General features: G+C 39.8%; 1 long non-coding RNA gene across 1 annotated transcript in view; it reads right to left on the bottom strand.

Annotated features, from left to right (window-relative positions):
* The window catches only part of LOC109503563, a 538,043-nt gene extending 524,120 nt beyond the window's left edge, over nt 1-13,923 (bottom strand). Inside the window, exons 1-2 of the long non-coding RNA XR_006585236.1 lie at nt 13,788-13,923; nt 4,510-4,646 (exon numbers count right to left, since the gene is read on the bottom strand). This is a non-coding gene — a long non-coding RNA (uncharacterized LOC109503563). The remainder of the gene's footprint in view (nt 1-4,509; nt 4,647-13,787) is intronic.
* Between the last annotated feature and the right edge of the window lie 12,640 nt (nt 13,924-26,563).

Below are 26,563 nucleotides of genomic sequence, written 5' to 3'. Positions count from 1 at the left end.
TTTGGTTGGCTCCCTCCACTCCATTATTTTTCATACTCCAATTTGGATATATAAGCTTTGTCTAGATAGTTAAATTCAGTGTCAGAACTTTCTTTCTCTTTCTTTCTTTCTTTCTTTCGAGAGAGAGAGAGAGAGAGAGAAAGAGAAAGAGAGAACAAACTAGGGAGAGGGGAAAAAGGAGAGGGAGAGAGAGAATCTTTAAGCAGGCTCCACACCCAGCAAAGAGCTTGATATGGGGCTCCATCTCACAACCATGAGATCATGACCTGAGCTGAAATCAAGAGTCGAACTAACTGAGCCACCCAGGACCCCTTGGTGTCAGGACATTTAAAGGATCCTGGAGAATGTCACAAGGGACACATGCAGCCCAAAAATAAATGCCGGAGTAAAAGTAATTTTAATATTGTGTGATTAGGTACATCATTTGGATAAACACAGGGTATGTTTTAATTTCATATTTACTTACGCTTATGCCCCTACATTCGTTCAGCAGTGAGTGGCAGACAGCTGTGGTTGGGTCACGTTTGGGATATTATAGGACTTCCCTCCCCACTGTATTTTTTTTCATTCATCCTTCAAATAAGATAGTCATCAGTGTGCTCATTGCCTCAGAGGAAGATTGTTTTCCAAAAGGCTTGAGCATCTTAGAAAATTTAGAGAATTTGCTAAGGAAGTAAAAGGTGGATTAGAAAGTCCAAGTGTAAACAGTGTTGGAGAAATATTGAAGGAAGAGGATTAGGACCTCCCCTCCAGAATGATGGGAGACTCCTGGGCTTAAGTGAAAAGAGATAGAGAGGAAGTTCTTTGGTGATGGAAGCAGAGACTCTTGCCCCGTTCCGTAGCCATGCTGGGAGGGAGTCAGAGGCGTGGAATGTTGAGGCCAAGAAGACCAATTCTAACTTGCAAGAAATCTGTATCCCTGGAGAGTGTGTGAGCAGCAGGGAGATGCTGGTCTTGAAGGGATTATACAGGAAGGGACAGTCAGCTTCTAGAAGACAACCTGTGAGCACTGAGTGCCAAGGACCACATGGCCATCCACCTCCACCTCACCCACCCCTCCTCATGATTTATATCCTGGAACTGTGGCTTAACCCTGGGGTGGGGATGGGTTCTGGAGAAAAGGCCGGGAAAGTTCTGAGGTTAAATTGTTCCTCTAGCACAATGGAATTGGAACTCAAATATAAAATTATATAATAGGAAATAAAGTCTTTTTGTACTTAGTTGGGGGACTAATAAACACAGTCACCACATAATGAAAGCTAAACGATTATTAGATTAAGTAATCAATATAATAAGAGCACATGGAAAGAACACCCAGAGAGGAGTGTGGCTTTCCTGAGAAAATGTTGTCAAGATGTATCCTGACACAGCAGTGAAGGCAGAAGTGGGAGCAGAGATGGCATCTTAGGGGGATAAAACAGGCCAAAGGACCAAGAACAAACCTTCAGATCAAAGGACAGAAATTCCTTCACTGGGGATGAAGCACAGTCTATATGGAAGATGTACACTCTGGCCAGATCCCCATGGGGCAACTAAAAGCCATTTGAAGGAGCATGGGTTATTTTTCTGAGCCCAGTGAAAGACTCTACTTCTGCAATAGACATCTACTAGTCCAGATTTCAGGAGTTTTTCAGAACATGGGCCTCACCGTCACCTGGGCTAGGGCATGTGAGTAAAAGACAGCCTGGTTCCTGACCTCACTGGCCTGTGCACGCTTCCCCTCCCACCTCTCCCCTGCCCCCCAGCCCATCCCTGGCTGTGGGCACCTTCCTTTACTTGCTGTGGTCTCTAACCTCCCTACAACTGGGTTGACACCAGCACCCCCAGAAAAGGGGGGCCCAGGAACTCCACATATGCTGTGGCACTGCCTGCAAGTGTGGGCGAGGGACCCTTTCAGGTTGCTGTCAAACACACCCAGGTGATCCACCTCAATTTATGAGGGGGCCTTGATCCTGCCTTACTGTCCTAAAAACAGCCATTGGCATTTCAGCCAGTCGGACGTGGAAGAACCAAGGAGGCCCAGTACGAACTTCTGCAGTTTTACAGAATCAGTTGATTCACTTCCCCATCTTTTTGTAGAGAAGACTTCTGTGTGGAATAACTGCACATCTCTCCTCATGGAAGGAAGCAAACCACCGTTTATCGAGCCACTCCTATGTGCATTAAGCACTTCAGATACACATCGTGCCATTTAACCCTTACAACAGCCCTGAAAAATCAGCAGTATTAGCCCAACTTTATAAACAGGAGAAAACAGAGCATTAAAGACATTTAGTATCTTGCTGAAGGTTGCCCAGCTAGGAAGACATCAATCTACATTTCAAAACCAGTGGTAATTACAGAAATGCTCTGTGTACTGAAGCACACTGTCTCGCTAGAGCAGAAACTCTGACAAGTCGTGGGCCTTTGATTCAGGACCATGACGACACTCTTCTGCAGAGAAAGATGTGCAGCACACTGTGGGAGGGGCCATTCCTCCCTGTAGGAGACCTTCTGGCATCCTATGAGGTGTAGTACTACCTAAACACAGGGTCACACAGCCATTGTGACCACACCCTACATTTTCCCCAGGAGTGTCCTCCGCTCCAGAAAAGGACAAGAGCTCCTCCTCTTGAGACCCACTCTAGTAAAAGGCAAAAGGACACAGTAAAATATTTTGAGTTTATTGCTACCAAGGTATCAAAGGCAGTATGTTTTAAAGCAAATCCTCCTTATAATTATTCAGGCGAGACTGATCTTCTCCATCTTTGTTGCCACTGAAATATCACTATAAATTAGTGATCACCGTATAGGTTTTCTGAGGGGAGCCCAGGGAGAGCAAATGCTAGAGGTGCCCCAGCAATCGGGATCTGCCTGCTATGGGCAGAAGGGCCTCCGACAGCCATGACCAGCACTACCACCACCACATTAACTCATCACAAGGCCAAACATCGAGATGCCTCGCAACATGTATCCCTTTAAGGCCATGGTCGCATGGCCCAATAAATGAGCACCCTTATAACTGGAGTGTTATTGGGGCGCCTGGGTGGCTCGGTCAGTTGAGCATCCAACTTTGGCTCAGGTCAGGATCTCATGGTTTGTGGGTTCGAGCCCCACATCGGGTTCTCTGCTGTCAGCACAGGGACCACTTGAGATCCTCTGTCTCCCTCTCTGCCCCTCCCCAACTCATGCTCTCTCTCTCTCAAAAATAAACATTAAAAATAATATTAAGTAGAGGGATATTAATGGAAAAATTACATTTTGGATTTAAGTTATTCTTTTCTAAATGATTTTGTATATACCTTGTGATCACAGGTAGTTAATACACATGATTTATTTCTACCATCCAATTCTTTTAAAAACCCAGAATTTTAAAGACCACAAGATTTGCCTAAGGTTATTCAAGCTCTTACTTTCATGGCCAGATTCCCACAATATTACCTTGCTTTCAGTGAATAAGTAATTGGAAAAAATCTTAACCAGGAACAAGTATTAGTATCTGTTTCTTTTTTCACTCATTCAACTTATGAAGTAACAAACCAAGAGTATATGTACCATAGGTTCTAGTCCCTACTCTCTGGAGTTCATATTTTTCCTGTACCACTGACTCAATATTTATTAACACTGTTAAATATTTATTTACTTTCACTTGTTAAACTATGGATAGCCTTCACTTAACCTCTCTTGGTCTCAGTCTTTCCATCTACTAAAAAAACAAAACAAAACAAACAAACAAACAAAAACCAGCAGTTAGATTTAAGGTTATCTCTTTATTCTCTCCTAATTCTAAAATCTTTGTGCCAAGATCATTAGAACATAACCTGTCACCTTAACCTTCCCAGCAACACTTCCAATTTTTTAACACTGACTCTTCTTAGCTCTTTAAACTCACAATCATGATGTTTCGTTTAGGTTTGCAATCTCAAATATTTATGCAAAATGTATTTTTAATGTCATCCTTAATGTATTGTCATTATTTTGTAATTTACTGTTCTCATTGTCTTAGTAAACACACAGAGAAGCTACTAATGGAGACTAGTTTGAAGTCCCCTAAGCAATTAGGTTAACCTATCTTGATGATAACCATGATTCATTTTTTTCCAATTATTAAACTTTTCAAGAAGCTAGCTAAATGACTTTCAGTAAGTGATACCTAAGAGAAATAAAGGGAGCCTGATAGTTTGGTTGTAAGAACATGTAATTCTACTGAATTTGCATAACAGTAACCCCTAAAAGAATAACCTAGTAAATAAATCAACGGATCCAAATTAATTAAACATCAGTTTTAAGAACACAACCAGTAGAGACTTTCATACCTTTTTTTCTAAAAAGATAAGCATGCCATAATCTCAGAACCTTTGTCTTTCCCCAATAAGCAACAATATTTAACATCTACGGAGCATGTCATAACCTTGTATGATTTTGGTTAATCCCCAGAGAAACCCTGTTAAATTTGCATTGTGGGTCTCACGTCACAAACAAGAGGGCAGTTTCTGTGAGGTTAGGTGAAATGCATAAAACTCTACTCACTCAAACCCAGATGTTCCTTCCTCTCTATGCCACTCAACGACCACAGCACAGTAAACTGGTGGAGAGTTGGCCAAGCCCACGGCCACCGCTGGTGCAGGTATGAACAGCTGTACCGATCATAGAGCAATCTTTATACCCTGTGAAGATAGCAAAACACCAGGCCTTACTGACGAATCATGAGTTGCCATATTTAGTTCATTTATTTACTTGTTTTTTCCTTCATGAAACCTAAAAAGTCTTCTGAGTACCAACCATGTGCTGGGTACTCTCCTATACATGTGATACAAAATAAGTCAGTCCAATTCAGTCCATCAGGCAGTTAACCTGGGCAGTCATTCATTCAAAACACTCACATGGCACGTTCTGGTAATCTAAACTGAAAAAGAATGGTCCCTCCTAGGGAGGACCTTGTGGTTTCTACATGGCCCCTCTTACAGCAGTCAGTTTGATATGTGTAATGAACAGGTATCACACGTATCATTTAGAAGGACTTTCCTCCAGGGGCTCCTTCTTCGGCGACTTACTTCCTTAGCACTGAGGGATGATGATGCAAGTCTCAAATCGCTCTGCTCAGATTGAGTGAGAGGTTTTCTATTTCCTTTCAGTTAAATTTGAGAATTCAAGAAATAATCTTCATTCTAAAGAACGCTAATTTCATTTTGGAACACAGTACTGAAAATGAAGCAACATCATTTCAGGCTGTTTGTCTTAACTGCTGTCATTACTTGTCAAGAAGCAATTTTGGAGAATTTCTTTTAAAGGAAAGCAAGAAATGTGTAAAAATGTTATCAACTTACAATAGTAGACTTTAGAGGGGAAAATTTTTTAAGCAGGTTGAGATTACAACCTCACTGAATCTTTCTGACTATAACTGTTTACCAGAATGTGTCAGAACCAACTGATTAACAAAGTATAATTCACATTTGGACTTTTTTCAGTTGAAGATTTTTAAGTAGGTTTCATCTGTCACAGGATTTCTAAGAGAGATGTACATAAAAAATAAATCTTATTCTTACTCTCCCTCAACATAGTTGAACATGCAGTTTATTTACGAACGCAGCATGAATGACTTTCAAGTAAATTAACTACAAAGCACCAGGCATGAGTGCCATTCAACAAAGTGTTAAAGAAACAGAATTTGTTCTTGTTTTTGTTTTTTAAATAAAACTTAATTTCTGATTCTGAGCCAGCCTCCGGTCTTCCCTATTCCACAAGGTTAGAGAAAAAATACCCTAGTACTTCATAAACTTCCCACCACCCACCTTCTCTGGGTAGTATTATAGTCTTGGGGCCTTCTGCTACACCAAAACATGGGAGGGATATGTTTTTCAGATAATCCTTTATCAGTGCAAGAGATTAGCACATTTTTCCCAAGTTTATGGCCCCTTTAGAATTGGAGATTCTCTGCTACCTCTATGTTCTTCTTGGAACATGGAAATCTTTTGCTTGGCTGCACAGGTCCAATCTGCCTAGACACAACTTGGAGCTATTCTCTCCAAATTTTGTGCACTTCATGATAGTACAGTCTAGAAGCAGAAAATGGTCTTCTCTGCGCTTGGAACCCAAACCTTTCATTCTTCTCTTTCTCTTTCTCTCTCTTTCACTCTCTCCTCCCTCTCCCTCCCTCCCTCTCTCGCTTTCTCTCTCTCTCCTCCAGTGCCCCCCAGCCCCTAGTTTCCTGCCACTAGCTGAAATTTAGAGAAAATCACTCTCCTTTCATGTTTCTTTGTTAGTCTTATTATGACGAAAAACCATAAGTTTTCCTGAGGACTTGAGCTTCTGAGTAACAAAACTCAGAAAGACTTGGAGAATATTCATGTTTCCTACTCTGCCACATGCCTTCTCTGAGATAATGAACACAAAGCTAGCTACCTGCTGGATGAAAGGAAGGATGGGCATAGCTCAGTCTTTCGAAATATTATTCAGCAATAACAACAGCTCCTTAACAGGAGGAGGAGGAGGGATCTCTAACCCTGTATTCCCCAACATTTTATCTTCTTTAAAACAGACTTAAAGTGAGAGAACAAAAGGGGGAGGGGGGAGAGAGAGAGATAGCAGGGTGTGATAGCAGAATAACGACACCAAGACATCCATCCACATCTGAAACCTCAGAATCTGTGAATATGATATGCTACGTGGCAAAGAGGAATTCAGGTTGCAGACAGAATTAAAGCTGTTTATCAGCTGACCTTAAAATAGAGATTACCCAGGATTACTCAAGTAGATCCAAAGTACATTTAACTTAAAACTTCTGGTTTCCAGTCCCACATGTAAGGAACTTGAAAGGTACTGCTTGGCCCTAATGAGTAAAAGGCTGAACAGACGGAAATTTTAAAACTAAATCAATCAACAACTCTTCTTAGGTCTATAAGAGAGGGTGAGACCATGTCTACGCCCAAGATCAAGAACCAGTGTGAGTACAGAGAGTCATGATTTATAGAAGCAGAAACTCAAAAGGCATAAACAGCTGTGGGATCCAGCACCAGGCCAGGAAAACCCACACTCTAACTGATGAACTGTTGGAGGCTCAGAGAGCCTGACAACTAAAAACTCCAGGGAGACCCAGTCATAGGGAGGCCCCCACATTTTATGAGTTTTACCTACAAGAGCTCAACTAGGTTCACAGTGAAAAATCAAGACAAAAATTTCCTGGTGCTTCTGGAAGAGGGAGGAGAAAAAAAGAACCATTTTGAATACATCAGAGCACTCTGTTCTTTTCAACAAGGCCCGTCGTCAAAGAAACTAGTTAACCAGAGACTAATCTGCTGGGGTATTATCAGAACCCAACTGACCTGAGGAAAGGGAAATACCCAACTCCAGTCAGCTGTAGCCATCCTGCCCTACCTAAAAGGGGGAGGGGAAAAACACTGAAAAACACTTACAAGTTCACAGTTCTAAGGCACAGGCTCATTAAAAGGCAGACCTAATTCTGGGGCTCCTGGTGGCTCAGTTGGTTAAGATCTGACTTCGGCTCAGGTCGTGTTCTTGTGCTCATGGGTTTGAGCTCCACATCAGGTTCTCTGCTGTCAGCACAGAGCCTGCTTCAGATCCTTTGCCTGCCTCTCTCTCTCTGTGCCCCTCCCCCAACTCTCTCTCTCTCTCTTTCTCTCAAAAATAAATAAACATTAAAAAAACAAAAAGAAAGACAAATTTAATCCTAAGACTATAGGATGCTTTTCCTCCCCCCACACTTACCACTGCATTACTAAAGGCCTATTTAGAGCAGTTCCTTTTACCCAGTGCATCATGTCTGGCTATCAAAGAAAAGTTATAGGACATACTAAAAGGAAAAAAAAACATAATTTGAAGATAATGTAAGCATCAAATCAGACATGACCTAGCTATTAGAACTATCAGACTGAGGTGGTGCCTGGGTGGCTCAGTTGGTTAAGCATCCGACTCACGGTTTTGGCTCAGGTCATGATCTCATGGTTCATATGATGGAGCCCCGTGTCAGCTCTGCACTGGCAGCACGGAGTCTGCTTGGGATTCTCTCTTGGTTTCCCTCTCTCTCTGCCCCTCCCCCACTCATGCCCTCCCTCTCTCTCTTTCTCTCCATCTCTCTCAAAATAAATAAACACTAAAAAAAAGAACTATCAAACTGAGAATTTAAAACAACTACTATTAATATGCTAAAGGCTCTAATGCATAAAGTATGTAAGATGCAAGAATATATGGACAATATAAGTAGATATGATGGAAATTCTAAAAAAGAACAAAAAGAAATGGTGGAGACTGAAAACACTAATAGAAATGAAGCATGTCTTTGATAGGTTTATTAGTACACTGGACATGGCTGAGGAAAGAATCTCTGAGCTCAAGAATATCTCAGTAGTCAGGGCATTTGGGTGGCTCAGTCACCAACTGAGTCGGACTCTTGATTTCAGATCAAGGTCTGATCTGAGCTCAGATCGTGATCCTAGGGTCATGGGACTGAGCCCTGCATCAGGCTCTGCACTGAGCATGGAACCTGCTTGAGATTAATTCTCTCTCTCTCTCCCTCTCCCCTGCTCATGCTCTCTCTCTCTCTCTCAAAAGAAAAAAAAAAAAATCCCAGTAGAAACCACCAAAACTAAAAAGCAAAGAAAACAAAGACTGAATAAAATCAAAATAGTATATACAAGGACAACTATAAAAAGTATATGTAATAGAAATATCAGAAGGAGAAGCAAGAAAGAAACAGAAGAAATATTTGAAACAATAATGGCAAGATTCCCTCTGAATTAATGTCAGACAACATCAGCTTCTCCAGGAAGCTCAGAGAATACCAAGAAGGCTAAATGCCAAAATAAACAAAAAAACTCAACAACAACAAAACAAATACACCAAGGCACATCATTTTCAAACAGCAGAATTAAAAAGATAAAGAAAAACCCTAGGAAAATGTCAGAGGGAAAAACACCTTATCTATAGATAAACAAAGACAAAAAATACACCCAACTTCTCAGAAAAGCATGCAAGCAAAAAGAGAGTAGACCTAAATATTTAAGCTGTTGAGAAAGAAAAAACCACCAACCTAGAACTCTGTGCCCTGTGAAATAATCCTTGAAATGTAAAGTTAAAGTAAAGACTTGGCCTAACAAAAATTGAGAGACTTTGTTGCCAGTACACCTGCCCTGCAAGAAATGTTAAAAGAAGTTATTTAGACAGAAGGAAAATGATGTAGGTCAGATACTCATCTGTACATAAAGGAAGAACATCAGAGAAGAAATAAGTGAGGTAAAATAAAAACTTACATTTTTCTTATTTTTAATTGATCTAACAGATAAGAGTTTGTTAAAAATAATAACAGCAACAACATACTCAATTTTACACACTTTAATATATCCTCTGTGTGTGTGATTGTGTGTGTATTTGATATGTATATATGACTATGTATATACATATGATTATATATAAGTGAAATGAATGACAGCAGTGATACAAAGGATGGGAGTGAGGAATCAGGATTACTTTGTTATTATAAGGTATTCACACTACCTGTGAAGCAGTATGGTATTTATTATATTTATATATATATATATATATATATATATATATATATATATATATGGCAGCATGAATTCATTGTAAATGTATATTGCAAACTCTAGGGCAACCACTGAAATGGGTAAAAAAGAAAAAATAAAAGAAAGAAGTATAACTAATATGCTAAGAAAGAAAAGAAAATTAAACCATATCAAATGGTCAGTTAAAACCACAAAAGGCAGGAAAAAAAATGGAAGACGAAAATAGGAACAAAAAAACCCAAAGCCAACAAATAGAAAACAATAATGAATATGGAAGATAGTAATCCAACTATATGAATAATCACTTTGACACTTCATGATCTAAATGAAACAGTTAAAAGAGATTTGGGGGCACTTGGCTGGCTCAGTCAGCAGAGCATGTGACTCTTGATCTTGAGGTCATTATTTTGAGTGCCATATGGGGTAAAGAGATCACATAAATAAGACTTTAAAAGACAGAGAATTTACATAAGAAGCAAATGAAAAATAAATATGTGGGGCTATTAAGACTAAAAAAATTCCGCACAGCAAATGAACCAATAAACAAGATGAAAAGGCAACCTACGGAATGAGAGAAAATATGTGCAAATCATATGAGGTATTAGTTGCAAAAATATATAAGAAATTCTTTTAACTTGATAGCAAAAAGACAAGCAAACCAATTTAAAAATGGGTAAAGGATTTAAATAGACATTTCTCCAAGGAAAACATACAATGGTCAATGGGTATAAGAAATGATGTTCAACCTCACTAATCAGGGAAGTGAAAATCAAAACCTCAATGAGATATCACTTTGCACTGGTTAGGATACATAGCTATTACCAGAAAGTCAAAACATAAGCTTTGTCAAGGATATAGAAAGAAAAGTACCCTGTACACTGTTGGTGAGAATATAAATTAGTACAGCCATTCTGGAAAACAGTATGAAGGCTCTCAAAAGATTAAAAATAAAAGTATCATATGATCTAGCAATTCCACTTTGGGGCATATATCCAAGGTAAATAAAGTCACTATCTGAAAAAGTTATTTGCACTCCCATGTTCATTACAGTATCATCATAGTAGTGAAGATATACAAAGAACTTAAATGTTTGTCAACAGATGAATGAATACAGAAAATGTGATCACACACACACACACACACACACACACACACACACACAATGGAATATTATTCAGCCTTAGAAACAGAAGGAAATCCTGTCATTTGTGATGGGAAATTTGGATGAAACTGGAGAACATTATGCTAAATGAAATAAGCTAAGCTAGTCACAGAAAGACAGATACTGTATAATCTCACTTATATGTAGAATATATATTTTAAAAAAAGTCTAACTCATAGTAACAAAGAATGAAATGGTGTTTACCAAGGGCTGGGGAGTGGGGGGAAGGGGGATATGCTGGTCAAGGGAGCAAACTTCCAGTTTTAAGATGAATAAGTTCTGGAGACCCAATGTACAGCATGGTGACTATAGTTAATCATACTGTATTCTATACCTGAAATGTGCTAAAAGAGTAGTTCTCATCACACACTCAGAAATAGGCAACTATGTGAGGTAATGGATATATTAATTAGCTTAAATGTGGTAACCATTTCACAATGTGCATGTATATCAAAACATCATGTACACCCCAAAAATGTACAATTTTTCTTTGTCAATAATACTTCAATAAAGGTATTATGGGGGGGGGGGGGAGAGACAGAGATTGTCAGAGTGGATCAGAAGATAAGACCTAGCTATATGTTGTCTACAAGAAACCCACTTTAAAATTTTTTTTTCAATGTTTTTTATTTATTTTTGGGACAGAGAGAGACAGAGCATGAACGGGGGAAGGGCAGAGAGAGAGGGAGACACAGAATCGGAAACAGGCTCCAGGCTCTGAGCCATCAGCCCAGAGCCTGACGCGGGGCTCGAACTCACAGACCGCGAGATCGTGACCTGGCTGAAGTCGGACGCTTAACCGACTGCGCCACCCAGGCGCCCCAAGAAACCCACTTTAAATATAAAGACATACATAGGTGCAAAGAATGGATGGAGAGAAATATAACATGCTAATCCTAACGAAAAGAAAGCAAGAGCAACTACATTTATTTCAGACAAAGCAGACTTCAAAGCAAGGAATGTTATCGGGGATAATGAAAGGCATTACATGGTGATAAAGGGGTCAGTTCTGCAAGAAGCCATAACAATCTTTAATGAGTATGTGCCTAACAATAGAGCATCAAACTACATGAGGCAAAAACTAATAGAAATAGGAGAAGCAGATGAACCCATTATCATAGTGGGAGACTTTTGCTATCAGACATGAACAGATTTAGCAGGCAGAAAATCAGTAAGGTCATAGCTGAACTCAACAACACCATCAATCAACTGGATGTAACTGACATCTATAGACAACTTCATCCAACAGCAGAGTCACATTCTTCTCATGCTCACATGGTACAGCCACTTTGGAAGCCACTTCCTAACTGCCTTCCAATTTAGTTTCTTATAAAACTAAATATATTCTTGCCATACAATCCATTAATTGTGCTCTTTGGTATTTACCTAAAGGAGTTGAAAATGTATATCCATACAAAAACCTGTACCTGGATGTTTACAGCAGCCTATTAATAATTCCCCAAACCTGAAAGCAACCAAGAGGGCTTTCAGTAGAAGAATGGATAAGCAGTGGTACAGACAGACAACTGAATTTTCTTCGGCACTAAAAAGAAATGAGCGATCAAGGCATGAAAAGATGTGGAGGAAACTTAAATACATATTACTAAGAGAAAGAAGTCAATCTGAAAAGGCTACATACCATATGATTCCAACTATATGACACTCTTTGATATAACACCAAGTGATGATTGCTTTAAAAATAATTCAAAATTTAAAACTTCTGCTTTAGAAAAACACTGTTAAAATGTAAAAAGTATCTAATAAAAGACTCATATTCATAATATAAAAAACTACCAAAACTCAATAAAAAGGAAACAAACATCTTAATTGAAAAATGAGCAAAAGTTTTGAACACACACTGCCATGGAAGACATATGGCGGCAAATAAGTACATGAAAAGACTCTGAACTTCATTAGTCATTAGGGGAATGCAAATTAAAGCCACTGAGATACTACAACACAATTATTAGTATGGCGTTTAAAAAGTCCACCAATAACAGATGCTGACCTGGATATAGAGCAAAAACTCTCAATCAATTGTGCTGTGGTAACACAAAAAAAAATGGTACAACCACTTTGTTAAACAATTTTTCTTCCCACTCCTATACATTTACCCAAATGAATTGAAACCTGCTCACATAAAAACCTGTACAGAAGGGTTTACAGCAGCTTTATTCATAATCGCCAAAAACTGAGAACAATCAAAATGTCCTTCAACAGGCAAATGGATAAAAAAGCTAGGGAACATCTACACAATGGAATAGTAATTGGCAATAAAAAGGAATGAACGACTGATTCACCTAACAAAAAGGACAAATCATAAATGCGTTTAAGAAATTGAAAGAAGGCAAACTTAAAAGGCTACATCTGTTATTTTCTTTAGATGACAACCTGGAAAAAGCAAAACTACAAGAATGGAAATACATCAGTGAGTGTTTGAGTGTTGAAGGAGGGAGAGGAGTTGACTCCAAAGTGGTTGTACCTGGGAATTTTGAGGGTAATGCAACGGTTTCTCTGTGGTATTTTGGTGGTTTAGTATATACATGACTATGCATTTGTCAAATTCATACATTTTTATACTACAAAGAGTGAATTTTACTGCATGGAAATTAAAAATAATTCAACTAGTATGTCAAGATGAAATCCAGGCTGGCAAATAAATCCAACTATATTACAAATGTGTGACACTGAATAGGGAAAGGGTTCACATCAGGCAGGGAGACATAGGGGACCTTCGGTGAGGCAGACTGCAGCTGCAAGTGGGAGGCTGAAGAAGCGGTGGGTTTGGGGGGTAAAAAAAAAAAAAAAAAAGAAAAGGATGAAGGTATTCCAGAGCCACCTGGGCTAGGTGCCATGCATGGAGTCTCAAGTTTTCTGATAAGGTCCCAATTAAAAGTCAGGGACAAAATTCCTCAGCGGCTACCCAGTCGGGACCCCTCTCACTCTTGAGCGTTTTATACTTTCTTTCAATAAACTCTATCGCTTTCCTCACTCTCTGTTGTCTGCGAGATTCATTCTTGGACTCCATGAGACAAGGACCAGCCTCTGTCCCACCCTCCTGTAACAGCACGACGTCACTGAAGGAGTGGGAAGCAAAAGGAACTTACCCAAGTAACTTTGGAACACAAACCGTGGTGCTCACTGGCTCCTCCAACCGGAAGAGGGTTCTAGCCGCTCTCCCGCACTTTGGTGGAGTGTTCTAGGGCTGGATGTTTCCTGTACCAGTTGCTCTTTTATACCGCAAGCTTGTCCTATGTCCCAAGGCAGGAGTGGGGGTTGGGGGTCAGGAAGGCTGGGGCTTCTGAAGCCCGGGCGAGGTGGAGGGCTTGGAAGGTGCTCGCGGCTGCGCTCAAGATCAAGACGGAGGGAGCGCAAACCCAGCGTAAACCCAACGTAAACCCAGCGTAAACCCAGCGTAAACCCAGCGTAAACCCAACGTAAACCCAGGTAACCCCGCGTAAACCCAGAGTAAAGCCAGACGGCTGCAGCCCTCCAACCCTGACAGAGTCCGAGCTCCTCCGGCCACAGCTTGGCTGGGTTCTAGTGCTGATTCATTTCTACCCTAGTTGCCTTTAAACCGCAGCTTTTCTTCTGAGCCCCAGGGCCACAGAATCTGCTCCCCGTCCCTCGGTCCTGCCGGTCCCTACGGCGTTTGCAACATGGAAAATGGGGTTCCCCTCATTACTGGGACCACCTTGCCCCGGGGGCTTCTCCCTTGCTCTTTTCTCCATCTTTTGTTGTGCAGAAGCTGTTCAGTCAGCCCTAAGCTCTCCTTCAGGAGGAATTGCTCTATAAACAGATGTGCATTTGGTATAAACAGGTATAAATACAATAGCTATAAATTTGGTGTGCCAGTGGAGGTGAGTTCAGAATCTTCCTATGTCACCCTCTTGGACTGGAAGCTCTAAGCAACTTTGGGAACCCCTGCTTTCACGAGATACTGTAAGGAACTATATAGGGGCCTGGGTGGCCCAGTCAGTTAAGCCTCTGACTTCATTTCGGCTCAGGTCATGATCCCAGAGTGCGGGATCCAGTCCTATGTGGGGCGCTACACTGATAGGGAGGAGCCTGCTTGGGATTCTCTCTCTGTCTCCCTCCCTCGCTCTCTCTTTGAGTGCGTGTGTGTGTCCCTCCCCCTCTCACCTGCTCTCTCAAAATAAAATTTAAAAAAAAAGAACGCTTAGTGGAAGATGAATTCTAGCTAAGAGTGATTAGGGAATCCTTTGTGAAGGTGGAAAATGATGGGCATGATTATGTGATATAAGACAAAAAAATGGGGGGAGGAGGGAAGGGGAGGGGAGAGAAGGAAGAAGAAAAGAAAAACTGCACCAAAAGCGCCTGGGTGGCTCAGTTGGTTGACCATCTTTTATTTCAGCTCAGGTCATGATTCCTGGGTCATGTGATCAAGCCCTGCTTTTGTTAAGATTCTCTCTCTCTCCTCCTCTGCCCCTGTCCCCTGCTTTCCCTCTAAAATAAATTTAAAAATTTATTTTAAACAAATGTACAAAAAACCACTGTATTATAGTTCATAAGTTTTGTTTTGCACAGGGGCACAGTTAATTATGAAACTATTTTCCATGTATACTAAGGTGGAGCAAATAAGTAAACAAATTAAGATAATGAGAGCCAGGTTACAAGAGAGAAGTGACATGTAAGCAAGGGGAAAAGGCTAAACTGAACCCATGCGGTACTGGAATAGAGTCAGAGATATCAGTGTGAACCCATGTTTATTTTAATATATATAAAGATAATGAAATAAAAATGTTTAGTATACATGAGATAATACACATGTGTGTATTTGTATACAAGCTCTACTCAGTAAAGGAGCCTGGTAGTAAGGAACACACTTAACTCCCAGATCTTGTTTTCTAAATGCCATTCTCCAGTAAAAGGAAACAGAGCTCTTTGAAGAAATGGCTTTTTCTATAGCTGGGGAAGGGAAAATTCTAGATATGCTTGGAGTATCTTTCAATGTCAAAAAGTAGCAAAGTGCATTTTTTTAAAGAAACGATGAGGCATGTTGAAAGGGCACAGAAGCCAACCTGAAAGACCTCTCAATGGCTAAATAAGGAATATGTGAGCAAAAAAATAATGATAGCATTGGATTCGAATCTAAAGAACAAAATAAATACCTACAATTTGATACTAATTTCTCAGTAAGGATTAACCTTGCCTGTAGAGAGCTTTGGCTTTTGCCTCCAATTCCTAGGAAGTAACTTCTAACCCTTGGGTATCCTGAATAATGAGAATGTCTTCATTTATCTGGAGGCCTTGGCCTGTACCAGATAATCTATGCTAACAACGTGATTTTGGGCGTAGGGACTTTGGGCCAGACAGCATACGTGGCCAGCCCCAAGAAAACTGGACACCAAGGTTTGGGCACGCTTCTCTGGTTGTTAATACTGGGGGAAGAAGACGCTATCAGCATGACTCCATTGGGAAAGTGTAACTGGAAATTCTGCACCTGGTGTCTCCTGGAGCCTGTCCTATGCACTTCTTTCCCTCGGCTGATTTTAATTTGCTATAATAAAACTGAGCAAAATGGCTTTGCTGAATTCTGGGAGTCCTTCGAGTGAATTATTGAGCCTGAAGTTTGTCTTGAGGACCCCCAAGTTTGCAATTGATGTCAGAAGAGAGGGTGGTCTTAGGGATTACCAAATTGTGCACTGATATGAGAAGTTATTAAACAAACAAACAAACAAGGTATGAGAGAAGGGACAAATCTTCCTTGCAGAATTCCAAATAATAAACATAAAAGGGACAAGGGAAATAGAAAATCCCTGTTAAAATACTACTGTAATAACTGACACAGGCAAGATTCACTGATGAATGTGAAAATTCAGGGGGCAACATTTGGAGAAACAGGATATTTGCATAACCTTAAAATATCCTCCCAAATATATATTAATTGCTGTAGTGATTTCAGCATATGTCCTCAGACTATTTGATACTTTTTCCTCCAAGAGGTGGAGTTTAATTTCTCTCTCTCCCTTGAACGTGTGATGGAATTAGTAATTCATTTCTACTGAATAAAATATGAAAAAGAAAAGAATTAACCTTACAGCAGAGAAAACTTGTAGACACTATCTTTAACAAATGATCATAATTCACATCACCAATAATAAAACATGTTGATATGGGCTACCCCTTGTAATGATGTGAGTACAAGGAGATTTGAACTTTGTTGTCTGCTCTCCCCAAATCCATAATGCCACTCTGATCATGAGAAAATATACAATAGACCCAGCTTGAGAGGCATTCTATGAAGTATTTGCCGAGACTTCTTAAAATGTGGCAGGGATGGGAAAAACAGGCAGACTGAAACAGTGCTACAGATTGGAGGAGACCACTGTGACTCAGTGCAACGTGGTGTGCCGGGCTGGATCCTGGAACAGAAAAAGGACATTGGTAGAGAAGTTGCTGAAATCTGAATAAATTCTAGTTTTTGTTCAAAGTTTCATGACAATATGAATTTCTTAGTTTTTTATATAATTGTCAAATTGGCTTCCATACAACACCCAGTGCTCATCCCAAGTGCCTTCCTTAATGCCCATCACCCACTTTCCCCTCTCCCCAACACCCACCCCCCCATCAACCCTCAGTTTGTTCTCTGTATTTAAGAGTCTCTTATGGTTTGCCTGTTTGTAACTTTTTTTCCCCTTCCCCTCCCCCATGTTCTTCTGTTAAGTTTCTCAAGGTAAACATATGAGTGAAAACATATGGTATCTGTCTTTCTCTGACTTATTTCACTTAGTGTATCAAATAGCCAGGGAAAGCTGGCTAACGGATATAGAGGACTTGTACTATCTTTGTAACTCTGGGACTTACTATACTGTCTTTGTAACTCTTCTGTAAATTTTAAATTATTCAAAAGGCAATTTTTTTCTTTTAAGACTGATCATACCAAGTGGGTGAGGATGTGTAGAGCAACTAGAACTCTCAAACACTGCTAGTTGAAATGTTAAAACAGTAAACAATACACCCAATTTATTTTTTTTTTAACGTTTATTTTTGGGACAGAGAGAGACAGAGCATGAACGAGGGAGGGTCAGAGAGAGGGAGACACAGAATCTGAAACAGGCTCCAGGCTCTGAGCTGTCAGCACAGAGCCCGACGCAGGGCTCGAACTCATGGACCGCGAGATCGTGACCTGAGCCGAAGCCAGCCGCTTAACCGACTGAGCCACCCAGGCTCCCCAACAATACACCCAATTTAAATAGTTTGACAGTCTCTTAGGAAAATAAGAATTTCCTATCCATTGCATTCCTGGGTATTTACCCAAGGGAAATAAGTGTTTTTGTTTGGTTTGGTTTGGTTTTTGAGGGGGGGGGTGGGGTGGGTAGGAGGGAGAGAACAAGGGAACAGGGGAGAGGCAGAAAGAGAGGGAGAGAGAAAATCTTAAGCAGGCTCCACACCCAGTGTGGACGGAGCCTGACACAGGGCTGGATCTCACAACTGTGAGATCATGACCTGAGCCAAAATCAAGAGTCAGATGCTTAACTGAGCCACCCAGGAGCCCCCACGAATAAGTCCTATACATGAACCTTCATAGCAACATTATTAGTAATAGTCAAAAAGTGGAAACAACCCAAACGTTCAAGAGGTTATTGGTTAAGTGATTTAAGGTATATCCATACAATAGAATACTGCTTAGCAATAAAAAAATAATGAACCATAAATGAAAAATAATTATGCTGAGTGAAAGCTAGACTATACCTACCCCTAAAATGAATAATGATTCCATTTTTATCAAATCCTAGAAAATGCAAACCAATTATCAGTGACAGAAAACAAATCAGTGATTGTCTAAGAATAGTAAGCAGGCTCTGTGGTGCCAGCACAGAGCGCGACTTGAGGCTCAATCCCATGAACCATGAGATCGTGACCTGAGCTGATATCAGGTCAGATGCTTAACTGACTCAGCCACCCAGACACCCCAGGACCAAGAGACTTCTAAAGGGCAAAAGAAACTTTGGAAGGTGATAGGTAGGTTCATTTTGTAAGTGTAATTGTTTCACAGGTATGTACATAGGTCAAAACACATGGGCTTGTATAATTTAAGTATGTACTTTATGTCAAGTAGAGCTCAATAAAGCTGTTTTTAAAAAGAATGAGCTGAGGGGCACCTAGGTGGCTCAGTCGGTTAAGCGTCTGACTTCGGCTTAGGTCATGATCTCATGGTTCGTGGGTTTGAGCTGTGCGTCGGGCTCTGTGCTGACATCTCAGAGCCTGGAGCCTGCTTCGGATTCTGTGTCTCCCTCTCTCCGTGACCCTCCCCCGCTCATGCTCGCTCGCTCTCTCTCTCTCCTTCAAAAATAAATAAAAACATTAAAAAAAAAGAATGAGATGAAAAGATGTTTCAAAATATTTAAAAAAAAATAATAAAATCAAGTCACATAAAAACAAGTACAGCATAATTCTCTTGGCATTAAAGCAAAATGTCTTGGTTTTTGCTTATACATGCATCAAAAAGTGTCTAGATTATCATGTAATTGACAGAACCTACTGTAAGAGAGAATGCCCAGGTGAGTCACAGGTAGGGGTAGAAAGTGAGTACGCTACACTAACAACTCCAAAATCCCAGCGACTTGATGCAACAATTTTCTTTCTTACTCACGCTGCATGCCCTGTGTAGGTTAGCAGGATACCTGCTTCCTCACCAAAACGACTTGAAGGCCTACATTTAGCAATACTCAGGAATCCTGCTCAAAGCTAGATAAAACTTACACCTGTGATTTTCTCTTTATTTACACACACCCCAGCATTTTTTACTTTAAAATTTTCTAAAATGAACATGTATTACTAGCATAAGGGGAAAGAAATTACATAGAACGAAAGGTCTACGTCTGAAAGACAAATGTGACCAAACACACAAAAGAGAAGTGCTATTTTGACCTTGATTAATGTTTCAAAATTGAAGTCTAAGTGAGATAATTGAAATAGAAGCCAAAAGAAAGTGCAATGTGAAATGCTATGTCTTTAGAAACTTGGTTCTTAATATTGATGCATTTCTGATGTTTTTCTATAAATAATAGATCACAAAATGGATACTTGGCACAGACTTGCTTTTAAAAGTGCATTTTCCAATTCTTGACAATGCAAAAAAAGAAAAATGTAGTAGAGACTAAGGACAAGACATAAAAGAATGCTGATAAAGTAACATAAGGGAACTGATTACAGACACATGCATCACCGTTATCATCCAACCAGGTTTCATGCAAAAAACAATGACATATTTTAAGAATTCCATCATAACAAAATACAACTGTAAATAACAGTTTGTTCAATAAACTACTTCCACATTCATGTCCCTAATAGCAGTGCTTTGTAAATCTAATTACAACAATTATTTTCAACAAATTATCCTGACAAATGTTTTTTCTGGCATGTTTCTAACAGTAAAGATAGTAACAATAATCATGCCACGTATGAAAGTCCAACCTATGCCAGTCACTGTGCTATGTGATTTATACGACTGCTAATCCTTAGAACAATCTTGAAAGTGGGATATCTTCTATACATGTTTCTTAAAGGTAACAAAATGACGTTCAGATGTAAAGTAACCTGTTGAAGCTCACTAATATCTATAAGAAAAGTGTGGTGCTTTTTTCATTCTAGCATGTCACCTTTTCATTTTTATGATTTACTTAGCAGGAGTAAATTAAACAGCTACTGTTTTCCAGGCACCGTTCTGGGCTCTGGGTATCCACAGAGAAGTGTCTTTCAGGAACTCAATCTAAGAAGCAGCATAGGAAGCAATTCTAAAGCCAGAGCTATGTAGAGGACACTGAGAAAGCTGAAGGGGCACCTAACCCCTTCAGAGTGGGGGCAAAGGCAAAAGAAAGGAAGTGAGTGATGAGCAGGTGGGAGGCTTGTCTTCCCAGAAGCACTTGGCTTGGTGGAATCTAACAAGAACTGGACAAATGAGAAAGGGGACAAAGCATCCAAGGAGAGGCAATTACATGCATCAAGGGGAGAAGAAACCCTACAGAAGGGATTTGCATTTGTTTGAGGATGACAAGAATGTGACTGAATGCAGGAGACAAATCTTCCTCAGCCCCTTAAATTCACAACTGCTAATCAGAACACCCCAGTGTCCTGCCACTTAGCCTCTATTCTACAGCCTGCCTCCCCCTAGACATTGCCACAAATTCTGACAACTCTGAGCAACCATAACTTTATCACCTGTTTGGCAGGCCCCCTCATTGTAGCAGAGCTTCTAAGCTCTCCCCGGAAGCCTACATGCCAGGCACACTTAATCCACCTACCCTTGCCTTCAAGGGAGGGCCACGATGGTTCCTTCCAGACGCACAGAAACCTTCTCAGATACCAGAAACCTGAACTTCCTTACAAGTGTTATCCACACCTGTCCCAGGTGTTTCCTGACTCGAGGGCCCCATGCTCTGTAAGTACTTGTGAGTGCTGATCCTGTAGCAAAATGTAGACTGTTAAATGCTCCTTGATGCTGTTAGTCTGATTACCACCTAAGACATCCATCTTCCTTGGGCCTACTGAGAACTAGTGGAGAAAAATCACACAATGGCATAGATTGGTGCCACTGGAAAGTCATGTTTCCGTAGTTCAGCTGGGCCTGCAGCAAGGCTCCACAAAATATGAATAGGAGACATATTCAAAAGTATAGTTGTTTTTGGTTTTTTTTTGTTGTTTTTTTAAGTAAAGGAAAATGTGAACGTGTGGCTACTGCATTTACTATGGCTTGCCACATTCTAGGACAGATTCAGAAGTGACTAACACCGAGGCATATTGTGAGCAGTCACTGAGTTTCAAGGACAAAGAAATCCTTAGAAATCCGGGTATAAAAACATGACCTATAAAAAGGCAAAAAACCATGTTGGCTTTGGCCTTCAGCACCGCAGCAGCGGTTGCTAGGAGATGGTGGAGCACCACAACAGCGGTTCTCTAGTTTTAGTGGAAATTAGCAGTTTCCGGAGAGCTGGCGTAAAATGCAGACAGCGGACACCCACTCTGCATGTGACCTGATTTAGTAGGTCTTGGGTGGAATACCACTTGTTCTCAAGCTGGGAGTTCTTGACTTACACATTAACTCTGGTCAACGGAGATAGGAGAAAATGTGATACAATAGATCAGGTATTCATTTTGTGGGCATAAGACAGCACAAGAGCCTCGCATATGCAAGGATTCAAGAGAGAGAAAACTCACTAGCCATATTTGAAGATAAAAATCTATCCAATGAAAAGACAGATCCAAATAAAGAACTCAGGAATGAAGAACCATGATCTCAAATTGAGTATGGCACCTCAATAGAAAACTGAGCATGAACAGCTGTGGTTATAGAAGACAGTGTAGATGACGTAAATGGCAACATAAGGGGATGGGAACTTCTGCATCCTAGCACCCTCCTGCAGCATCACCCCCGGGAAGCAATCCTGATTATGCTTTTTCTCATGCCTAATTATGTGCTGGGCATGGTGCTATAAAATATGTGCATCATCTTCTTCAATTCTTCCAACCTAAGGCAGGTAATTGTTATTCTTGCTTCAATCTAAGGATACAGGTAGAGAGTGGGTAACCTTGTCGCGCTCACCCAGTTAATTTTGTCAGAGCCTAAGATACTGACTTGGACATTTTTAAGATGGGTAGGATTACTATGAGAACCCCTTAGTATCCTAGCATTCTACTACTCTGTCTTAATCAGTAAGCTGTGTCAGAGTACCTTTTGGGGAACCCTTCCTCCTTTCCTCTACCCCTACCATGACCAACAACTGTGTTATGGGGTCTCAAGATACATTGCTAATTTCAAGGAATTCAGGATAAAGTAATTCTTCGCAAACTTTTATATGCATATAATTTACCTAAGGGATCCTGTTAAGTGGCAGCTGCTGATTCATGAGAATCCAGGGTGGAACGTTGAACTGACTTAAGTTTCCAGGTGAGGTTGATTGACTACACTGAGTAGCAAAGCCCTAAACCGCAAACTCCAAACTAGCTTCTCGTGAGAGCTAATTGAATGGTAGGAGCTATCTTGTAGCTATTGAGGAAGATGTACTTTGATTCAAATACGATTTCTTTATGTGTGATAACTGCCTTTGGAAACCAAGAAGGGGCGAGGTTTGAGGAGAGAGACACACAGTGATTGGCACAAGTTTCCAACCCTTAGGAGGTTCCTGGTTGGTAATGGAAGGACAGCAAAAATATGCCTAACATCTTTAACAAGTGAAAATTATAACAAACCTCTCAAGATAAGGAGGACTAAAGTGCTTAATTTCTCTGCTTTTCATAGTAAGGATGGACAATGTTTAAAGTAGTAAGTGGAGGTGTTAATCCAGATTGTTTGAAATGACAAAAAACAAGTAGTTACAGGGGCCAGTCGATCACGGGGAAGGCCATATTGGGTGTCCTGGGACAAACATAGCCCAGCAAGCTCTCCTAGTCAAAGGGGTCAACAGTCCAAACTGTTAGGTACTCCTTGCCATTAAAAACACACTGCCTTCCATTATGTTGAACCCTCTGAAACTGCCGGTATTTAGCAGTTTTCGACTTTGAAAAACAATTTCAGGTGCTTCTTCAACCTAATTCCCTAACACTTCACAGGAGCAGATTCTATTTTTTTTCTTGCTCACTATTGTATATCTAGTGGTAAACACACTTCCTGGGACATACTCTAGATATTTAACAAACATATATGCTGAAGAAAATAAGAGAGGAACCAAGGCTCAAGAAGGTAAAATATATAAAAATTGCATTTAAAAAAATCCTAGAAAAAAAAGTGAATACCTGCTATTCTAGCATGTGGACTAGGAATTTAGCACCCAGCAATATTAGTATATATCATTAAATACGCTGGTAGTTCCGTGAAATTCGTAATTGAATTTATATAGTTAACTCTATGGCAGAAATATTCCATGTTTAACAAAATCTTAGTCATAATTCACTATTTAATGACTAGTAAGATAGTCTTAAAAATTAGTTTTCTGCCAGCTCCTGCCACGATTGTCATTTATTGGTCTAAATTATTCTCGTTTCTGTACGCACATTGAGTAAATATACAAATGACTTTTCCCAAGAAATCTTCCTTTTACAAATTCCTAAGTGACTCCTTTTGAAATAAGATTTAGTTAAGGCAGAAAATAGGTGGATGGCGAGTTTTACAGATTCTTCATGTCTGTTAACCAGTGGCGTCCATCAATATCAACTACTGAATCTGCCTCACAGATATGCAAATATTTATTGCACCATTGTTTCTAATAGGAAACACTGAAAAAAATACAGTAAAACCTTGGATTGCGAGTAACTTGTTTTGTGAGTGTTCCCCAAGATGAGCAAATGTTTCTAATACATTTTAACTTAATAAACGAGCCATGTCTTGCAATACGAGTAGTACCTGATGCCGAACATCACATGTATACATGATAGGGGGAGAAATTATGGGGTATAATGCAACCATTAAAAATCAAAATAATGGCAGCATCTAGTGTAGTTTATACAACTAGGCACTATTCTCTAAGGGCTTAGGTATGGTAACAATTTTAATCTTCATAACCAATCTATGAGGTAGGTACTATCACATTTTATAGATGGGGAAACGAAGAAAATAAAATAGCTCCTTAGGTCAAATGGTTACATAGTGGAGTTGGGATTCAACCAGGCCATGAGGCAGAATTCATCCTCTTAACAAACCTTTATCGCATACTCCACATCTACAGCATAGGGAAGTACCTAACATTGGTGAGACAGAAGTCTGTGACTATTTTAATGAAAAAGCTAATTTCTGAAATCAAGGAAATCTACAATTGCATTTATGTTTTCCTTTTTTATTTTTGGGTATGTATTAAAAATATTCGCAAGATATTAACAGTGGTTTCCACTGAGGAAACTGGTTGGGAGACTGGAAATGGGAATTTACAAACATGCGTTTTATAATAAATATACAGTATGCCAGTTACACAAACCCCTTCCTTCCCTCCCACCCCCCCGCCATCATCTATGGCACACAAACAAGCACAAAAAAATGTACACAGCCCTAGTGCTATATTAGCCAGTATGTTCAGTGTAGGGCCAAGTATTTTATTTTAAAAAGGGTCTTAATGGACTCTAGGTTAACCAACATTGTTAAAAAGTAAAGTTTACTTACCTCTAATTTAGACCGGATTCATCACGTCGTTTACTTCAACACCACACTTGTACAACGTCATACTTAAGTTTATTTCCGTATACTGTTTCAACCACTTAAATGGAAACATTTTAAACATACTACATAGCTACATTTTTATGTCATATTAAACTTAATTTGAATTATTTGATGACCTCAGGCCTCTATTATGATATCCACGTCAAATGGGCCATTTCGGCCAGTAGTCTTAGCTATTCCTTATCCTCTACCAAGTATACTGCTCCTCAGTACCCAAGTTGGAAAATCATAATTAACCTGGTGAAGTACAGTGTATAAATTAAGCCAATAAATGCTTATGTGGAAGAGGTCCTGACAATGTGTAAATTTCTCAGAATCCCTTAATTTGAATGTATGAGATTCTGAAAGCTGATGTTTTCAAATGTCTGGTATCTCAGACTGAGTTCAGTGTGACTGGATTTTTAATGCCAAGAGTTTGACTACTTGAGGTATCCATTCAGTGCATCTATAGTAGTCCTGCCCAGTGGCCCTCCAACATATGCCTCTGATATTTCTGGCAGTGCAGTATTTTTTTAAAATTTTTTTTAACATTTATTTTTGAGAGCAAGACAGAGCATGAGTGGGAGAGGGGCGGGGGGTGGGGGGTGGGGGGTGGGTAACACAGAATCCAAAGCAGGCTCCAGGCTCTGAGCTGTCAGTACAGAGCCTGACACAGGGCTCGAACTCACGGACCACAAGATCATAACCTGAGCCAAAATCAGCTGCCCAAACGACTGAGCCACGCAGGTGCCCCAGTAGTGCAGAATCTCTTAAAGCAGCCATTCTGACAGTGGATTAATATAACATACTTTAAAAAAAAAAAATAGAATTGTATTATTTTTTTCCGTGTAGATTCCATCCCACTGATCCTAGTTCTTAAAACGTGAATTGTTAGCATAATTGATCATACAAACCCCACAACCAAGAAACATTAATAATTGTCTTCTGTACTTTACTAAACACTTTGTGTTTAATATATTTTAAATTGTAAAGAAATTACAAGGAACTCCTAAAAAATTTAATACAAAAATATTACAAGTTAGGACAAATAAGCATTGAGATATGACATTTAAGAAGGAACATGCAGAAAAAGGAGCATAGGGTTAACATTTCATTGTTGACAGAGAGCTTTGGTACAGCAGAGAAAAGCACCATAAAACTACTGTCCGTAGTGTCTTTTCCTCCACTGCATTTTGCAAATGAATATATTGGGGAAACAGTAAGCTTTCATCTGCTATGTATAACAGGTTAGAAATTTGGTCTATTGTAAAGTAGAAGAACTATGAAATTAAAAATAACCCCTGCCATGACTACTCAGACTGATTTGTTTTACCTTAAGCTTAGATGGATTATAATCCTTAGTAGTCCAACACTTTTTCAAAGTGTAAAATGCAGACTATTATTAATCTATGCCATGCAATAAAAGTTAACCCTTTGAAAATGAAAGACTGTCAGAAAGTTCTAGCAACGGCAAAAGCTTATCATTTAATAAAACATGACAAGTCTATGCCTGTGTTAGTTTCTGCTTAAGGAAATGAAACGGAAAAGTAGAAGACCTGAGGAATGTAAGTTTTTAAAAAACAAAGGAAAACAGAAAATGTGTTCAATGATTCTTTTAAAAAGTCTCTAAGTACTCAAGAGCTAGGACTAATTGAAACTGGAAGGTGCCTGGTACCGTTCCTCAAAAATTGTAAGGTTCGTTAGCAACTTAAGCAACTAGCTAAGGAAGAAAAT

The sequence above is a fragment of the Felis catus genome, chromosome C2, assembly GCF_018350175.1.
Source record: "Felis catus isolate Fca126 chromosome C2, F.catus_Fca126_mat1.0, whole genome shotgun sequence".
NCBI lineage: Eukaryota > Metazoa > Chordata > Mammalia > Carnivora > Felidae > Felis > Felis catus.
Note: the sequence above shows the minus strand (reverse complement) of the source record. Positions and strands in the feature narration are given on the sequence as shown.